The following is a 19,841-nucleotide window of genomic DNA, read 5'->3' as shown; positions in this document are numbered from 1 at the left end:
ATTTATAATGTTATCAGCAGCTTCAGGGAATACTTCTTCAAATTCCTAATGTATTGTGCAGAGAATGGAGATGAAATGGCACCAAGAATCATCACCTGCATTTCAAACATAGTTAAATCTTCATTTGGATTTTCCCTCCATAAAAATTTCTGGGCAGGTCTATCTTTTTTTCTTATAACCACCTGATGGAACATTTCCTTCACGTCTGCTGAAAATAGAATAGAATAGAATAGAATAGAATATTTATTTACCAATATTTGATACAATAGTGTATATTTGGCACGTCACTTAAATATCACACACAAATAAATATCACAAATGTCACAAATAAATGTAGAGTCATGTAACGAAATGAATAAAAACTGAATCATCACATTTACACACATGAACATATTTACAAATATGATTGTATAATATAACTTATACTTGTCAATTTCACAAAAAACCAGGTGTATATGAGACAAAACAAAATATTTGTCAGGTGTATATGGAATAAAACAAAATACTTACACTACACAAAAAGTTTACACAATGAGGAAATAATTTAGATTCCTCATTCCTTCTATTTTCCCTTTGACAGGTCATTCAATTCTATTTATAAATGCTTTGGGTTTTTCTCTGAATTTCCATATTATCCCTACTAGAGAGTTGAATAAATCCGGTCCTTTCAGAAGAAAATCATTTAGACTTTTACCTTCCACTTTAACGGCTGCGTCAAATACAAATCTCATTTTGTCTGGCTTATTTTCATTAACAATCCCAAAATGTGGTAAATACCATATCTTCTCCGAAGAATATTCTTCGGAGAAGATCCTTTTTCAACAAACTCTTCTATTTTCCTCCTATAAGCTTCTGCAAAACTGAAATATTTTTCCATACAACGTTCAATATACTGTAACCTCTTCAAAGCCATACATTTACTGTCAGGTAATATTTTCACCTCTCCTTTCCAAAGTAATCCTGTTTCCCAACGGTTCTGACCTGGAATGTTTCTTGTTACTTGCTTGATTATTTCTTCTTCTCTTAAATCTTCCTGGCTGAGTACTTTTCTATTGAAGACTTTCACACCAAAAGACTCTGTGGAAAAGAAACTTTGAACTTCTTCATGCAATTGCTTATCGAAACTCTCTTGATGACGAATATGTTATACTATAGTATCATCTACTCTGTTTCTAAATTGATGTAGATTCCCATGTACAACCCAACCCAATTTAGTTTTAGATAAAGCTGGAGAATTCTTAGGACTCCCAATTATTTCACGACTTGCAATTAATTCCCAGTTATCCTTACCAATAAACAGTTTTGGCTGTACATTATGCATATTTTCAAAATCTACCCTCCTGAGGTGAGCCCATTTGTTTTTCATTTTCCTACCATCAATTGTTTGTAGAGGCAAATCCATATTTTTCAAAGTATATACATTTTCTACTTTAAAAAAATTACTTTTATCCTTGTCAGAAATTTCGAAACTAACTTTCCTAGAATTTACTTTTTTGCATGATTCTATATCTGTCCATTTTGAGCCTAAAGTTGTTTCTTCACCCTGTATATTCAAATCATTTGCTAAATCCTCATCTATCAGAGTTACTGTAGAAGCTTCATCAAATAAGGCATAAATTTTCATATCTTTTTCTTGAGTCCTTTATAACGGGAGCTATTTTAAGCAAAATTTCAGAATCGAATGATTGAGAGGTAAGAGCTACAATTTCCTGAGAAACGATATCATTTGATTCAACATTTTTCTCTGAAGATTCATTATGAAGTATTTTATGATGCAATTTTTCGCAATTGTTGATTCTACATTTCCTTTTGAACTAACAATTTTTGATTCTGTGGTAATTTTTCAAGCAAGAAAAGCATATATTATTTCTTTTAACAAAACTTCATTTTTCGGAAACTGGCAAGTTCAAAAATTTCGGACACTTTTCTAATATATGTTCTTCTTTGCAAAATACACACTTTACTGAGGAAATTCGAGAATTCTGAGAAGTTACTAAAGTGGATTTATATCTATCTTTATTTAGGATTTGATTGGAAGTCTTACCTACATTCACAATTGATTGAACATAGCTGGCAGCTTCTGCCTTTTCCCAAATCAAATTCTTGAAGGCCACCAAAGTGTTAAGACCTCTTGCCTTTGCTGCTTTTTCTCCTCAGGACATTGAATTGAAAATGGTAACTTCTGTATCATTTCATCAAGTAACTGCGGACAGCTCAAATAATTCGTCATTTCCATGGCTTCAAGTATTACAACCAGATTGGAAACCTCATCTGCAATATGATTCAAACTCTTATAGTCGTTGTTTTTAATAACTGCCAAATTATTCGCTTCATTGACTAAACTTCTAACAATTAGGTCTGATCTACCAAATTTACTTATCAAAATGTCATGAACTGTACTCACTGATGAAGCGGACAATAGTAAACCTTCAACACACCTACGAGCATCACCTTTCAATGCCTTACGTAGTCTACACATATTTTCTTCACTTGACGAACCTAATATTTTTGTCGTGGAAATATACTGTTGGTAGAAACTTGGCCACTCTGTTATTTCACCGCTAAATATGGGTAAATCTTTTTCAATTGCCTGCCTTTCTAAAAGGATTTTAATTTCATGACCTGATACACTTTTATTACTTGAAATATCTAAATTAACATCATTTTTCGGTTGAACTATGCGACACTGACATTGACTATGACATGAATGTGACATTTTTGAAGACTTTTTATCTGATTTTTCATCAGAAAATCGATCAACTCTCACTTTGTTTCTGTGCTAATTACCTACCTTCTCATTAGAATATTGAGAAGATAATTCATTTCTGTCTTTAAACTGCATATCATCACTTACTGCGTCATATTGTTCTTCTAATTTTGCCTGTTCTAAAGCCAACCTATCCTCTATCAGCTTTCAATTGCGCTTCCAATCTTTTTCTCTGATACTTAGTACTTGCTTTGGATACTACTGAGTGCTCACGATGACTCTTAGTGGACTGTACATTTGATTTCCTGCTTGGTAGAAGATATCTTGTTTTCCTCGTCACCTCGCTTAGAATCGTTAATGGGAACCTCGGTCTTGGATTTCAGAGCTCGACTTTTACTTTTTGTTTCCATATTTCTTACTCCGTAGGCTCAAAGACCAGCACAATGTTTAGTTTTACCTGTAAATACGTAGTCAGTTATCCGGTCGAAAGGCCAGCAAAATGTTTAGTTTTACCTGTAAATACGTAGTCAGTTATACGGTCGAAAGGCCAGCACAATGTTTAGTTTCACCTGTAAATACGTAGTCAGTTATCCGGTCGAAAGGCCAGCACAATGTTTAGCTTTTTTCAGATGGAGAAATTGGGAAAAAATTATATTTTTAACTTTTTTCAAGGAACTTTTATTTTCGAATTGAAGGGGTTATATTTTTAGGAGTGATTAATTTTTGGGAAAGAAAGTTTTTGGCTTTCTACTACTCCATCTGATACAAAAAAAGGGATGAGAGAATCTTCCAATCTTATTTTCGCTTGACACTTTCTTGTTGTCAACCACTTATCTCCATGTAAAATAACAAAAAACCCAAACTTGATATAAATTTCACATAGCAACATAATAATATCTAATACAGAGTATTTCAAAACTCATCAGAAAATACTCTAGTGAGTAATCAAGAACGTCTTTGGTATTATGGGAGTGAATTTGCCATAAAACTGCTGATCTTATATGTGAAGAAATATGAAATATCATATATACGGGAAGAAGTTTTGAAGATTTTTTTTGGAGGAACTAATTTACTTTTTACTTTAAGTCACTGCAACTCAACACATATACATTTTCCCAATAATTATATATTAATATCTGTTATGATAACTATTATAACTTTAAGCAGCCTTCAGAAGTAAAACAATCTTTCATTAGTATCATGAATATAACTCATTTGTTTATCAAATGTGGAGTTATAATAATAATTCGAAGTATATTTTCATGAGATTCGGAATACAGTTTATGATTGAATGAAATCGCAAATGAAAATACAATGACAGATTTCTCTCTATGTGATTTTTCTGGTGAATTTTCTCTTGAATAATCGAAATCGAAACAAAAGTTAACAAACAATAAGCCACTTTTCAAATCACTTTCTTCCATTCTAGTTCAGGTAATCAGAAAACACCACTGATAACTCACCCACCTTTTCCTTCGACAGTTTTTCCTCTGAGTTCATTGTGTAGGAAGTTTCCAATCAATAGGTTTATCGGAGTTCTTTTTTTAAGCCACGGAAAATTGCTATTGTCTCTCATTCTTATAAAAAACTTTTCTCCGCAAATAAATTGTTTTCGCCATTTATCAGTTTAATTGAAGAGGGTTTCCCGCATATATAAGGAATGAGAGAATTCAGTTGGTTGATGAAAAAGTTTCAGTGAGCGATTTACTTTCCGCCAAAGCCATATAAAAGTTTTGGTTACAAGAAAATGCAGGCATTTCTCTGCTGTCAGGTGCTCAAAATGAGTATTGAGGAGTTTAAGATGATTTGACAATGAATGATGTAGAAAATCAAAAGACTGCAAAAGAGTCCTATATGTTTTTCATTCAGCAGACGTAATTGACACATTTGAATTAAGTGAACAGGAAATAATCACCTTGAATGTCTGAATTAGTACAGTAACGAAATGATAACTCACCAAAGTTGGCTGTTTACTACCTTCAATATGAAGAAAGTTCAGTTCTGTCCCATTCATCTAACTCAAATAAAAAAAAAACTAATCAATAGAGTTTATTCTATGATTTTCACTATAAGGGTTTTACAAAAACCGCGTCACGTGTTTCGCTAGACAATAGCTTCTTCAAGTCATAGAATAAACTCTATTGATTAGTTTTTTAAATATGGATTTTCATCAAGTATCGGCCAGTTCTATTCAATAACTCAAATACATTGCAATTTAATGATTATTGATCCAGAAAGTTAGCTGAACTCTCAGAAATCATTTATGATCAAGAGGTTTATGCAACTGAAATAATGAATTTAATTTTAATAGCGTCAGATACTTTTTCAGAAATACTACCGTTGAGAGAGATGTCTGAGTTGCTCAAACTTTTTTTATTTCTCTCCTACTTCTTCAGTATTTTCTCCATTATCATCATCCTCATTTGGCTTTTTAAAACACGTTCTGAATGTTGAAAATAAATTATTTTTCACTTATCGATGCAAGGGAGCTGCATCATATACTTTTGAAATAGAAGGTTGGTAGAGTTGGGCAACAGTGAATCCATAAAGCATTTGTAACCATTGATCCTGTTGCTGGGACGCTTATTTGAACTTGTGTTGTAATGTGATTCAATAAACCACACCATGATAAAATTTCCATCATATAAGGCGAAAAGGATCACACAGAGCGGGGGGATAAAACATCAAATATTAAGTTTGGTTGTGTGCATTGTATTTACTATGACTATTGTTTTTGGTACTATTTCAATAACTTTTGATATTTCGCAATGACACAAACTTTGAAAAACGATCGGTCGTGAAAAAAAGGTGTGAAGAGCTAGTATTTTTTTACGGTTATATGTATACCTCAATCATTTATTACTTGTATACAAAAAAACTTGGATAAATAGCTGGCCTACATGTATGTATTCATTTAAAATTTCGTAAAAATTGGAGCTTATGGCACCAATTATTATTCACGCTAATTATATGTATTTGAAATAAAAAACTCAGTTAAAAAAAAATCGTTTTTACATGACACTCAAGAAAGCATATATTCCCTTCGAGAGCAGTACAGAGAATGAATATTTATTGAGACAATTACTATGAGATTGGAAATATAATGAGTTTGCAAAGTTTCGGCTCCTGTAGATGAGGCACGTTTCTTGATAGTCGGTACCACATAATTCATTCCTCCTTAGGCTGAAAAATAACGGAGTTACTTTTGGAAGTTGTGGTTTCTTGGCAGGCTGAGTAGTATCGTGATGACGATGATTATAAATATTATAGTCCCATGAATATGATCTTGGTTTTGTTGCAATTGAATGGGTTTCAGTTGGTTGGCTATTCTGTCGACTTGGTGCAGTTCGTCAAAGCTGATTTTGGTAAAATTCGGGTTGTCGTAGACATATGGAGTTTTCAACTCCGTTATTTCCAATTTGAGTAAAATTCTGGGTTTTCCTTGTTGATTGTAAATGTCTTTTACGTATTTTGTATCATAGATTAGGATTTCGCATGATTGTGGGATTCTGATCAAAACTAGGGAATTGATTTTCAGGTATTGATCTGTTTTACATTTGAAATACAGATAGAGTAATAATACTCGATCTTCTTCTGAATATATTCCTGGTTCCGTGAAAGATTTCGTGTGATTTTGGATAATTGGATATAGATGATGAAGTAAGAATTTGGGCCACACAGTAGCGACGTGTATTGCAAAGATCAAATTGGTCATTTATTTTCATTAAATACATCATCATCTCTTGAAGTTCAGTAGTGGATACTATTGAATTATGCAAAGTGTTCAGTTTTGAAAACATAATGGAATTTTCAATATTACCTATTGAATGTATCAAGTTCTGACAGTCCAAGTTCAATTGTGATGATGTTTCTTGAAAACCAAGGTAATTATCAACATTTTGTATTGTATCACTAATTGTTACCTGAAAACTTTCTAAATCTCACTCGAACTTCTCTTAGTTCGCGCTGAAAATTTTAATAGTTTTATTATAATGATTTATTGATGTTTCAGACAGAGAAATTTGAAGATTGGTCTCATGAATAATTTTTACTGATTTTTATCCAAGAGTTTAATAGCGTTATTATAACGTTTCTCGTCATCAAAGTTGAGGTTGCCAAGTAGCCAATTGTTCACTTTATCAACTACATTTATTAAACATTTTTTATTGCGAGTTTGGACTAAGGGTAATAGGTCACCGATTTTTCTCTGTAAAGTGCTAGTGAGATAACTTGTTCGATTGATGACTTATTTATTTTGTAGAAATTCATGTTGAATATAGAATAAAGAAAATACTTTTGTCTAGTTTCTACTGTTTTTATTTATTCGTTATGACCGGTTTCGGCTTATAAGGCCATTTTCAAGTAACTACCACAAATTGTCAAGTAGCGTCTTAAATAGTGTGGACAGGTATCTGCTCTAGGTACCTGACCTAACACGTTACCAATATTACAATATGTCACGATTGGCAACTATTGGATGGATCCTGAAATTTCTATATTCAAAATATCTATGCAGTTCGCTCCTTTTGAATTTAGGAATTTTAGGATCCATCCAATAGTCGGCCAGGAGGATTGATTCAATGTCTATACCCATGACTGTCCTAATTGAGCATTTATAGAGAGCCTTTTCCATCACTTCGAAAACTGCTTTCCACTATAATTGTGTTATGGCAGAGGTGATGAAAATATTACGTGATGATAATTATATGATTTTCATACTAGAAATTTCATTCAAGATGCGTGTAGTGAGCGTCTGAGACGCATATGCTGGGCATGCTGGCAGCAAGTACATCAGGGTCTCAGGCGCTTCGTGGCAGGCCCTATACCTTGTCTAGGGTCTTCTTTGTTCATCAAGCGGCTGCGATCGATTAAGGTATTGAAGTCACTATCCTGGAGGTCTATAATGAACACCTCAGGACTTCAGCCCACTCGACCTAAGGAAAACGAATGGCAGGCGCTTTGATAAGCCACACTCTTCAATGTTGTTGAAGAAGACCCATGCATTGGATTATCCGTGAAGTGTTCCAACTCATCGTTAACATCATTATCGTGTCATTATAGTCGAAACCAGAATCCAAGAAGAAACTTTTTGTGATCTTACTCCAAGAGCAAACGCTGTTTTGACTTGCCATAAATGCTATAGTCTGTACTACGGAAACTGGGGATCATTTTTCAGTGGACACTGATAAGAAAATGTAGATTATTCACTTTTTAATTTATATTTCCAAAACTTACTACAATTCGGATGAATTGATGGAAACTGAGAATTTAAAATACGTTATACCTACTGTTTTAAAAATAACAAATCTACTAACAATTCAAAAATTTTCGTGTTCCACAACTCGAAGAACAACCCATCATGAAATTTGAAATGCAAATCAACTTTTAATCAGAAAAACTCTGGTGCTATACATTTTGCGGCAAAGAGAGTAGTGAATTGAAATTCAAATGCGGCAATTTGAAATGCACGATGCGGAATACTTAAAATATTATTACAAAGTGGAAATTCCGAAAGAATCCGTTAGTAGCAATCAACTTTCTCGGTATTTTACCAGCTTTCAATAAAAGTTTTTCGAGACTAATATTCGAAAATGAGTTAAAAATTCTGAAAGAATATGAAACAATCTGTAAACTAGAAACTTCTTCATGTTTTCTAGAATTAAAAGTTGGGTATTTCAGAAACAAATATCTCTCAGAAGACCATGCTAGAACTTGGAAAGCTGAATTCAAAAAGAACTAATGTAACATAACGTATAATTTTGGAATAGTCAGTTCTCACGATAATTCTATCGTTAGTGTATAGGTACAGAGAAAATTCCGAATTATCATAAATTTGCGAGATATTTGACATTCAAAACTCTATTTTAAATTTCATACTTTCAATATGTTCGGTTGGTGGAAATGAGTTATGAATTTTACATTCTCACAATGAATTCAATTCAATATAACATAGACAGCTTATCCAGAAATGTATGATTTTCATTATAATCGATATTAGGATTCAACCTGTGGGGTTTGTGAATAGCCTAACCGTAATTCAAGAAACCCTTCAATACAGTCATTTTGGTGAAATTTAAATATAAGTGAGACCAAAACTTGGCCAGATATTAGCAATTCATTCCTTTACTGAAAAAAACTTTTGTTCATTCCAGAAAGGATTTATATTAATCAATTTTTTTGTCAGGACCCATTTTTTCAATTTTTCTATCTATAAAATAGCGCTAAAAAAGGTCATTTTTGGAATGTGGTTTTAGTGTATAACTACACGAATTTTGGGAACACTGATTTGTCTAACAAAAAAACACAATAATTCAGAGTGTGTGTGTATGTGTGTGTTGGTGTGTGCGTGCGTGCTCCATCAGGAGCCTTTTCTTTGATCCGCCATCCCTTTATGAACAACGAATAACTGACAGGCTGTGCTGCGTCGTCCTCGCCGTCGACGCAGATACCACTGATGATGTCTGCGACAGAAGCAGAAGAATCGTTTGCTACTACAGCTTCAATCACGGCCTACCAGACCGGATTTTGTTCTCTCTAATTGTGGCTCCGGCCGTGAAAGCCTATGTCCGTAATACGTTAGTTCAAGTACGATACCAATCAGATACTCATCACAACCAAATACTGTAGTATTCGTAGTTCACTTACTATGAGTGGATCATTCTACTCATTCATCAAACCGCTTTGTGGAACGGTAGTTCGAGCTCGACGTACAGGCGATCAAGTTTCATTGCATATCGTTCAAACTCTGCTAGGAATCGCATGTTAGAAGATAAAACTTCGACAATTAGAAAACAGAATACAATTTTGCGACATTCATAAAAGCATGTTTTGTGTCAACTCCATGAGTATTGAATTCACATATTCAAGTTGAAAAAATGTATTACCTTTAGAGAAATGCACAAAAATCATATTCAGAATAATAATGTAACAACACAAAAATGAATCTGCAAAATACCGAAATAACATGGAAGGCGTTGTCAATTTTCATTGAAAGATAGTTATCATGAAGTTCAGCAACTAGATCGATGGATCAGTATTGAAGATGAGTTGTCTTTTTCTTCATCATACTTCCATTCTTTGACCCTGCGTAGTTTTTTATTACCTTGAATCACCATTTTCTTTCGATTTCCTCAATCATTTTGTTAATCTTCTTCAGAATTTGGATGTGAAAGATCACAATAACTAAAAAGTTGAGTATTTTCAATATGATTTTCACATCATATTTCAACTCATTAAACAGAATTCAAATCATTGATTTTTTGTAATTTTTTTTATTTAAAATTACCACCAGTGAATTTTGTTATTTAATGAACAATGTATCACATGATGAATAATAATCCGACATAATATCAACTCAATAGCGTATTCAAACATTTCAGTGAAATTATTAGCGCTCACATGAAATTATTTATTTTATTATAGACAGCATATAAATGAATGACTGAAATTTCATTGAAATCAGTCATGATTTCTCAATTGTTTCTTGGTATATTCAGAAATATTTTTATTTCACACGTTATCACGTTAAAAGGTGAGACCCCGTTAGTTCTTAGCTCGCACAAGTTTCTCAACTTCTGAGAGTTGTCGTTCGTATGGAGATGACAGCTGATTAAACGGAAAAACAGATTTTAAACAAACAGATTTTTAAACAGTATAGCTTTGTTGCGAATTCCGCCCAAATGTAACGACACGATTGCCTAATTTCTATTCGAAGTGCATTCTGATTATTTCGCTTCATTTCATGAACTTCATAGACTCTAAAAAAAATATCAGGGATTTGATATCATCATATCTGCAGAGGTCACAGTTTGGGAGAACTGTTTCCTCCCACCCAACACATAGGTTTGGTGAAAATTTTTTGAAATTTGCGTTATACATTAGCACATGCATATGAAGAGAAACTTTTTTAATTGCAATACAAAGAAGTCTGAGTTTTATACCAATTTGGTTTTGTGAAACCCTACTCTGTATATTGACATTCTGGAAATGTAAGCTTCAAAAATTCAGAAGGATCATTAAAGGAATGGTATTCACAGTTTCAAGTTGACACATTACACCTTAGCAGATCTAGATATAATAATGATCATGTATATGATCATATAGTTTTTTCAGAATGATTACTTAATTAGAGAAAATCGTCATTTCATATCATCATGCGTACTGTAGCGTCCGAGAATACCATTCTCGGGTAGCGTTTCATTTAGAGCCAATCCTAGAAGAATAAAACTCATAATGAGTCGAACAAATATGCTGTATTTCAAATAGTTATTGCGAAACTGATTTTTTTTTCATTAGTTCGGATTTTCATTGTCTAATTTGACATAAATTGATTTTAAATCGCTGACAGGATCAACATAACAATTATATTAAGCAAATGAAACTGAAATTACAATGAAATAAAACACAAACAACAACCAATAAATCAAAAAATTGAAACATTAATATGAGATGATAATAAAAATACAAGCATTAACAAGAAATGAAAATTGAAAAGTAAAAAATTCCAAGTGAAGTTACTACACTTGGAAGTCATGTTTCAGTTGTAGCTTATATTTTATTTCATTGTTATCTTAATTTGTTTTTGCTTAACATAATTGTTATTTTTTCAGCTAATCTATTGAACTGTTTACAGATTCTTTCAGGGATTTCAAATCAATTCATATCATATGAGAGAAGTTCAGAGAAGAAGTTCGGAGAAGTCCGAACTAATGAAATATACTAATATACTACGGAACATTGTCAACCACCTTTAAACAAATAATTCTTTATTATTGTTGAATATTTTCCCTTCTGGGAAAGGTTGTCAACGTTGAATATTTGTTGAGATATTTAAAATAAACTTCCAGCAGATGCAAAACTATATAATTCATTTTATCAATATAAATATTCCCTCACAGAAATCACGAGAATTGATTATCTATGTACAAAGAAACTGAAGAAAGTATCCCCTTTCATGTCGAAAATAAATTTGCCTATCCTGGCTAACGAAGGAACTTGAGTTATACATACCTGGGAACCAGCGTTTAATATGGATTTTCTGCTATGCCTAATACCTCAGAATAATGGTTGAATGGAAGATACATCAGAATGTTCAAGGACTTTTTTAAAGATCTATCACATTTTCTTCACTATAGTGATGGCAATGGAATGCAAATTGAAACACACATTAACGGCGGCAAAGATTTTCTTTATTTTCACAAAGCCGTTAGTCCTGTGAATTCTTTCGATCAGCCACTATGTATAATCTACAATAAATGAAATCGATCAATGTCTCATTGGAAGTACTTAATAATAATAATAATAATCGATTTTATTGCCAGAAAATAACAACATATACATATAGATACCTACACATATGATAAAGTGGAAGAAAAGTATATATATATATATATATATATATATATATATATATATATATATATATATATATATATATATATATATATATATATATATATATATATATACAGTGTGACCCATTTAAAATGGAACCACCCCCGTAGAATGTGCATTTTTCAATCAATCTTTTTTTTTTTTATTGAAATATTAAGCATGAAAAACTGTATCTTGACACTAACTTTCACAATTTTAGTTTCATTTCCAAGGCACTCTATGGTTTTTTTGTTTGTCAAAAACGGCAAAAGTTTATTAGGCAATTTTTGTTTTCAAATTTGACTACACCACTGGATTCGTAGTCGTTATAAATCAAAACTGTCAAATTTTCATTAAAAAATATTTGTTAACAACGAAGTTACAACAACTTCAATTTTGGAAACAAAGTATTTGTTTGTAATTTTTATTCAGATTATAGACATATTTGAGATCTGACAACACTGTCATCACCAAGTAGAACACCAGTGAATTTGTACAGTGAAAATCCGAAGTCAACAGCTCAATGCGTTCTACAGTTATAACTCCTGAAAATATGGTAATGTGAGAGATTTGTGGTGCAAGCGTTTTGTAATAAAAATCTGATTACGCCACTGGATTTGTGGATAATATTCCCTTAAAATCATTCATTTGAGTGTAGGTTACGAGAAGTGAAAATTAAAATAAAAATTGAATAATTGAATAACAGAAAATTAAAAGTTCATTTTCAAGTTACGCAGTAGTAGACCAAGTTCAGAATCTCATGTCATGGGATCTCCCAATTGCGCTTTTACCAAATCTTGATAGAATCTTGAAGTATTAATGGTCATACTTGTAAGCTTTTTGGAAGTTTCCCAATGATAAATAATAGTACTTTTGTAACAGCGCACCTGGAAAATCACATTTTATGAGATTCTGAACTTACTCTACCTTCTTCTATAGCTGATGAAAACAAAATGTATAGAAACAAGTTTCAAAGTATTTATTCAACAATTAATTGCCATTAAGAAAAAACTGATACTGAAATAAACATTGATTTAAAACTAAACATTCAAATTTTTGTGGCTTCTACCAAACCTCCATTAAGTTCAATACAGTTATCGTATCTCTTCCGAATATTGTTTACACTATTTCTTATTTGTTGAACTGTAATTTCGGCACAAGCTTGTCGTATCCTTTGCATGAGTTCAGCTCGATTCGTTGGTCTTGTTCTGTATACTTTTTGTGTCAGAATACCCCACAGAAAAAAGTCTAATATTGTTAGATCAGGCGATCTAGGTGGCCATTCAATTAAGTCACTACCTCGTCCTATCCAATGATTTGGAAACTGGTTATTTAGCCACTCTTTAACAATCCTCGAATTGTGCACGGAACAGCCGTCGAGCTGAAAATATAAATTTACTTGTTCCGCAAAAGGCATTTCATTTATTTCGTCCGATAATTGGTTATTTAGAAATTCCAAAAAATTTTGCCCGTTTATGTTTCCATCAAAAAAATATGGACCTATTATTCTTTTTAGTACTATACCACACCAAACGTTAACTTTTTCGGAATATTGACTTTTACAATTTATGATCCAGTGCGGATTTTCCGTAGCCCAATACCGAGCATTTTGCGATGAAACTACCCCATTGGTGCTGAAAGAAGCTTCATCACTAAACATTATGCAGTTTAAAAAATTTCTTGTATTCAGGTACTCGCCTTGTGCCCACAAACAAAATTCCATACGTTTCACTTCATCACCTGCCTTTAAAGAGTGAAGAAATTTAGGTTTAAATGCTCCCATTTTGTTTTGTTTAAGACATCGTCGAATAGTCTCTCTCGGTAAGTTTAAATCCAAACTGGCGACTCGTAAACTTCTGTTTGGGTGGTTTCTAAAATAATCTAAAACAGCACCTTCGTTTAAATTTCTTCTTCGGTGATTATTTTTTAAAATATGTTTGCTGACTGCACCGGTTTCTTTAAATGTTTTGTTAATTTTACTGACGATGCTTCTGTCAATGGGAAGTCGATTTGGATGTCTGTGATTAAATATCCTAGCTGCTTCTCTTTCACTATGATAATTGTCCCCAGAAATGCTCACAATTTCAATTCTTTCTTCTAATGATAATTGCAAAGCCATTATTAAATGCACGTAACTAACAACTATTATTTTATTTATGATTAACTGTCAAAATCACAGCCTACTGTTGATTTATTATAAAACCTTTGCATAATGAGTTCAGCTTCCTCAAATTATTGATTTCTCCTCTAAAAGATTGTTTTAGCTGAGTTATGAAGAATTTACAGGGAACAATTTTTGTCCTGCTCTCTGTTTTATTATTAAATAAATGATTTCCATGCTTTAAATCAATTTGATTTTAGCGGCTATGCGGAAGAATGTACTAAGTACTGCATAACTTGAAAATGAATTTTTAATTTTCTGTTATTCTAGAATACACTTCTCGTAACCTACACTCAAATGAATGATTTTAAAGGAATATTATCCACAAATCCAGTGGCGTAATCAGATTTTCATTACAAAACGCTTGCACCACAAATTTCTCACATTACCATATTTTCAGGAGTTATAACTGTAGAACGCATTGAGCTGTTGACTTCGGATTTCCACTGTACAAATTCACTGGTGTTCTACTTGGTGATGACAGTGTTGTCAGATCTCAAATATGTCTATAATCTTAATAAAAATTACAAACAAATACTTTGTTTCCAAAATTGAAGTTGTTGTAACTTCGTTGTTAACAAATATTTTTTAATGAAAATTTGACAGTTTTGATTTATAACGACTACGAATCCAGTGGTGTAGTCAAATTTGAAAACAAAAATTGCCTAATAAACTTTTGCCGTTTTTGACAAACAAAAAAAACCATAGAGTGCCTTGGAAATGAAACTAAAATTGTGAAAGTTAGTGTCAAGATACAGTTTTTCATGCTTAATATTTCAATAAAAAAAAATGAGATTGATTGAAAAATGCACATTCTACAAGGGTGGTTCCATTTTAAATGGGTCACACTGTATATATATATACTATAAATATATATAAATATATATATATATATATATATATATATATATATATATATATATATATATATATATATATATATATATATATATATATCCCAACTGTGTCTTTTTAAATGGCAACCTATATTTTTTATCGCTTTTTCGGTTTCTTCATAGAAAATAAAATAAACTTTATGTATATCTGCACTTCGAAAATATTGACGGTTTTCGAGATATCTAGCATGACAGGTTTTTTTTTCCAATATTCGTCACTCAGAATATTTGAAATTATAAAGTGGTGCCAAGTCCAGTTGAAATTTTTTTTTGGTCGAATATTCTACATTGGTAACTCTCTCAAACGATATATCTGAAATCGACCTGTGATATACAGGGTATGAAAAACCGCTTGCCAATTATTGTAAATGAAAATTTGCAAAATCTTCCTTAGATTAAATGGAACACCCTGTATATTATTGATCCATAAGAAGCGCCAACGAAACCTCTACAAATTTCATCAAGTATACCCTATGGCTAAGTTCAATAGTTTTTCTTAAATGAGCATTTCTTTCGAAAAATGGTCATTTTTTCAAAGCGAAATCCATTTGACGACTGATGAAAATATACGAAAGATATCTTGTTTCAATTTTGTACATTAGAAGGTGTCCAAACAAATATTTTTTAACGAAATAAATGTATGTACCTATCACTTTTTGCTAAATGGAAAATTATTTTTTCATTGGATGCAGAATTTCACTCATAAATCGTGCAATATCAAACCAAACAAGTTAAAAGCAAGAAACATTATAAATAACTATTTTTTTCATGTTATTATATTCATTCAACGCTTGAGTTCTAGATATTCAAATTTGTCAACTGGCAAATTACAAAACTACAAAAGGGAGAGTTTAATTAAGGTTGATAATGGCCCATTCCGTCCTATCCATTTATTGGGAAATACTTCATTTAGATGATCTCTCACTTCTGCCGAATAGTGAGCAGGTGCACCATCATGTTGTAACCACATTCTATTGCGGAGGTCAAGAGGAATATCATCTAACAAACCTGGTAAATCATTTCGTAAGAAATTGAGATACATTGCACCATTCATATGTCCCTCAAAAAAGTATGGACCAATTACATATTCTCCAATAATGCCTCCCCAGACATTTATCGACCACCTATGTTGATAATCCACCTGTCTCAATAAGTGAGGATTTTCTGTCGCAAAATAATGGTAATTATGTCGATTTACAAATCCATTTTTATGGAATGTCGATTCATCCGACCATAAAATATTATTGAAAAAATATTCGTTTCGACGAATTTTGTTCATGGCCCAATTGCAAAATCTCACTCTTTTCTCGAAATCAGCATACAGTAGTTCTTGATGTAACTGAACGTGGTATGGATGCAAGCGATGTTTCTTCAATACTCGTTGCACTGATCTCTCACTTATATCCACTATTTCCCCAATTTGTCGTTGACTCCTACTAGAATCTTCTTCAACAGCAAGAAGAACTTGCAATTCATTATCTTCATTAGTAGCTGGCTTGATGCGCTCATGTTTGGAATAATTAATAGATCCAGTTTCAACGAATCGTCCCAAGACCTTTCGGAAAGATCTTTCATCTGGATGCCTTCTATCTGGATACCGTTGAGAATAAATTCTACTTGCCAATAAACAATTCCTGTCTGATTCACCTAATATGAAAATCATATCAATCAAATCACTTTTTGATAACAACATTCTGATGAAATTATACCGACAGTTAAACTTCACGATTGACTAAAAATTTCAATATTCATTTGCAGCCAAATATTTTGTTCTGTCATTTGCCAGACTACTTGATTTCCAATAAATATTTCATTCGCTGAAAGGTTGTTTTAGACCGAAAGAATATGGCACAAATTCCGAGATTTTTGAAATTATTGTAACTATTCAAGAACGTCCATTTTGTGGTGTAATTCGCAACTTGTTTATCTAGCAACAGGTAATTTTAGGAATGGGCGATATTTTAGGGAAAGGGTATTTTTTGTATATTCTTATCAGTCGTCAAATGGATTTCGCTTTGAAAAAATGACCATTTTTCGAAAGAAATGCTCATTTAAGAAAAACTATTGAACTTAGCCATAGGGAATACTTAATGAAATTTGTAGAGGTTTCGTTGGCGCTTCTTATGGATCAATAATATACAGGGTGTTCCATTTAATATAAGGAAGATTTTGCAAATTTTCATTTACAATATTTGGCAAGCGGTTTTTCATACCCTGTATATCACAGGTCGATTTCAGATATATCGTTTGAGAGAGTTACCAATGTAGAATATTCGACCAAAAAAAAATTTCAACTGGACTTGGCACCACTTTATAATTTCAAATATTCTGAGTGACGAATATTGGAAAAAAAAACCTGTCATGCTAGATATCTCGAAAACCATCAATATTTTCGAAGTGCAGATATACATAAAGTTTATTTTATTTTCTATGAAGAAACCGAAAAAGCGATAAAAAATATAGGTTGCCATTCAAAAAGACACAGTTGGGATCCGTCCAGAAAAAATCGAACACCCTGTGTGACCGCCAATATTTTTATTTTGTCGAGCTCGAGCAATAAGGTAATATTATAGAAAATTAGATTCCTATCTGCTTCCTATATAGAGATATGGAACACCGCGCCACTGTTGCAGGACCCTGTATATATATACTTGAGACTAGTTAATAAGTTTGTTCATGTAGAATATAGGTTAGATACGTTACCTCAGTTAGAAATTTCTTATCTTTTGTTCTCAGTAAAATGGTTACGCACACAATGTAACAACTAAATCATTCCCTAGTTGGTTTCCATTGAAATTCAAATGTCACAATCCAGTATCGAAAAGATCAGTCACCAGATATATATTTTCCTGAAACACAAAAAAAAATTAATAAAACCATTTAGATCAATATTAGAAAACAAAACAACATTACAATTTATTCAAATTATCCAAATCAATATTTTGAAAGAGTTTCAATTTGTGAAAGAAAAAACACTCAGTATATGAAAAAACCATGTAGCTAAAATATTGTCTAGCCTACTAGGTGAGAGAATTGGAGAGGAGCTCATGAATTTTGCCAAATGCAAATTTAAAAAATTAATTTTATAAAATACAGAACACGAATTGTTATAAAACAACCTATATTGTAAATATTAGATATTAGAGTCTGTTTATGAGTACAAATGGTAAATAAACTAAGTGTAGTTTGAGTTAAGTGCCAAAATTTACAAATCAGAAGGTTTTGACAGCATCTAGAATTTTCGAAAATTGGTTGCCAAGGAGAAGGGAAGTTTGTTGAAAGGGGGAGCCAAAGGAATCGATGATCAACGCTGGAACGAGAAGCACGTACACTTTTTGAGGGTTTGAAAATTTAATTGAAATTGAGAATTGATAAATCAAACTTATTAAAATACATATAGATTCAATTATAAATAAAAATATATAGTGGAAAGCAGACAATTGAACTTACCCATAGTATCAATTGAAAAAATTGGAGTAGAAAGAAGAAACATCCAGATCAATTCACTGCACCAAAAAGGAAAAATTCAAGGTATTTAGAAACCATTTATAAAACTCAAACCGCTATCACTGAACCTGTTTGCTGATAGAAGGAATCCAGGAGAGACATTTCAATTTCTCAGTGTTTGAAAACTCACTGAACATTCATTTACTATTCTAAAACACATTGAGAACGATAACCATTTGTAAAATTGATATTATTGATTGATTTATAAACATTCACTGAGCAGCCATTTTAGTAATCTGTCATAAGGCAGAGAACGTTATAGCATTTTAATTTCAACAAGGTTATACCACAGAACAGCAATTATTATAGAGTGGTACTTCGTGGTGTAATTCTGTTCATGATTTGAAATTTAAGATATTTTTCGCAGGTAGGTTAAGGTTAAGGTTGATTGTATTAGTGCCATAATTTTGGAATTCAATATTATATTTATTATCTTTTTTGAAAATTTATTTGCCACAATATTTTTGAAAACAAACAATACCTTTCCAAGAAGTCTACCTGTAGAGAGAGGGCACTGTACGCTTATAGAAATCCGACTGAGCTAATCAAGGTAAGAAATATCTGTAAGATAAGGTATCTACCTGAGGAGTAATATTGAATTTGATTGAGCAAGCGATAAAAATCAAAACTCTGGGAATAAAATTGAAATAAAAAGGGGAATTAATACAAAAACAAATTATTCATTATCAATTGTCAACATCACATCTCTAAAAAACATAACAATATATATATATATATATATATATATATATATATATATATATATATATATATATATATATAAATCAAAAGGAGGAAATCGTGGACATGACACTCAAGAAATATGGAGGCAAACCGCGGACACGTGTTTCTGGCTATTGGCCTCATCAGCGCGGTGCAGCCAATTGCAAAGGTGGACAACAACTGGTTACCAAAAATGGAAAAAAAAAACATCACATATACACGGTGTCACCAACAGGAGCCAACCGCACATTTGTGGTTTCAATTAGAAGACCCAGCATTCCTAGGCATCATCTAACATCACCACGTAGGCAGCTATAGCTACCTGCGTGACTTCCGGGTCCAGGATATAGATACAGAGATATATATATATATATATATATATATATATATATATATATATATATATATATATATATATATATATATATATATATTATTGAGTGTGTATGATATAAATCAAAAGGAGGAAATCGTG

At 32.1% G+C, this 19,841-nt stretch overlaps 1 long non-coding RNA gene across 1 annotated transcript; it reads right to left on the bottom strand.

Moving 5' to 3' along the window:
* Positions 1-465: 465 nt before the first annotated feature.
* On the bottom strand, positions 466-17,979 carry LOC141483656 (uncharacterized). Its single transcript, XR_012466211.1, has 3 exons — positions 17,840-17,979; positions 11,717-11,952; positions 466-3,276 (listed from the first exon to the last, which is right to left on the bottom strand). It is a non-coding gene; the product is annotated as an uncharacterized lncRNA (long non-coding RNA).
* Positions 17,980-19,841: the final 1,862 nt, after the last annotated feature.

This window comes from Leptinotarsa decemlineata, unplaced genomic scaffold (assembly GCF_025532065.1).
Source record: "Leptinotarsa decemlineata unplaced genomic scaffold, Ldec_3_MD MMD2_tig00003798_RagTag_RagTag, whole genome shotgun sequence".
Classification (NCBI taxonomy): domain Eukaryota; kingdom Metazoa; phylum Arthropoda; class Insecta; order Coleoptera; family Chrysomelidae; genus Leptinotarsa; species Leptinotarsa decemlineata.
The sequence above is the reverse complement of the archived record's forward strand: the minus strand, read 5'-3'. Positions and strand labels throughout refer to the sequence as shown.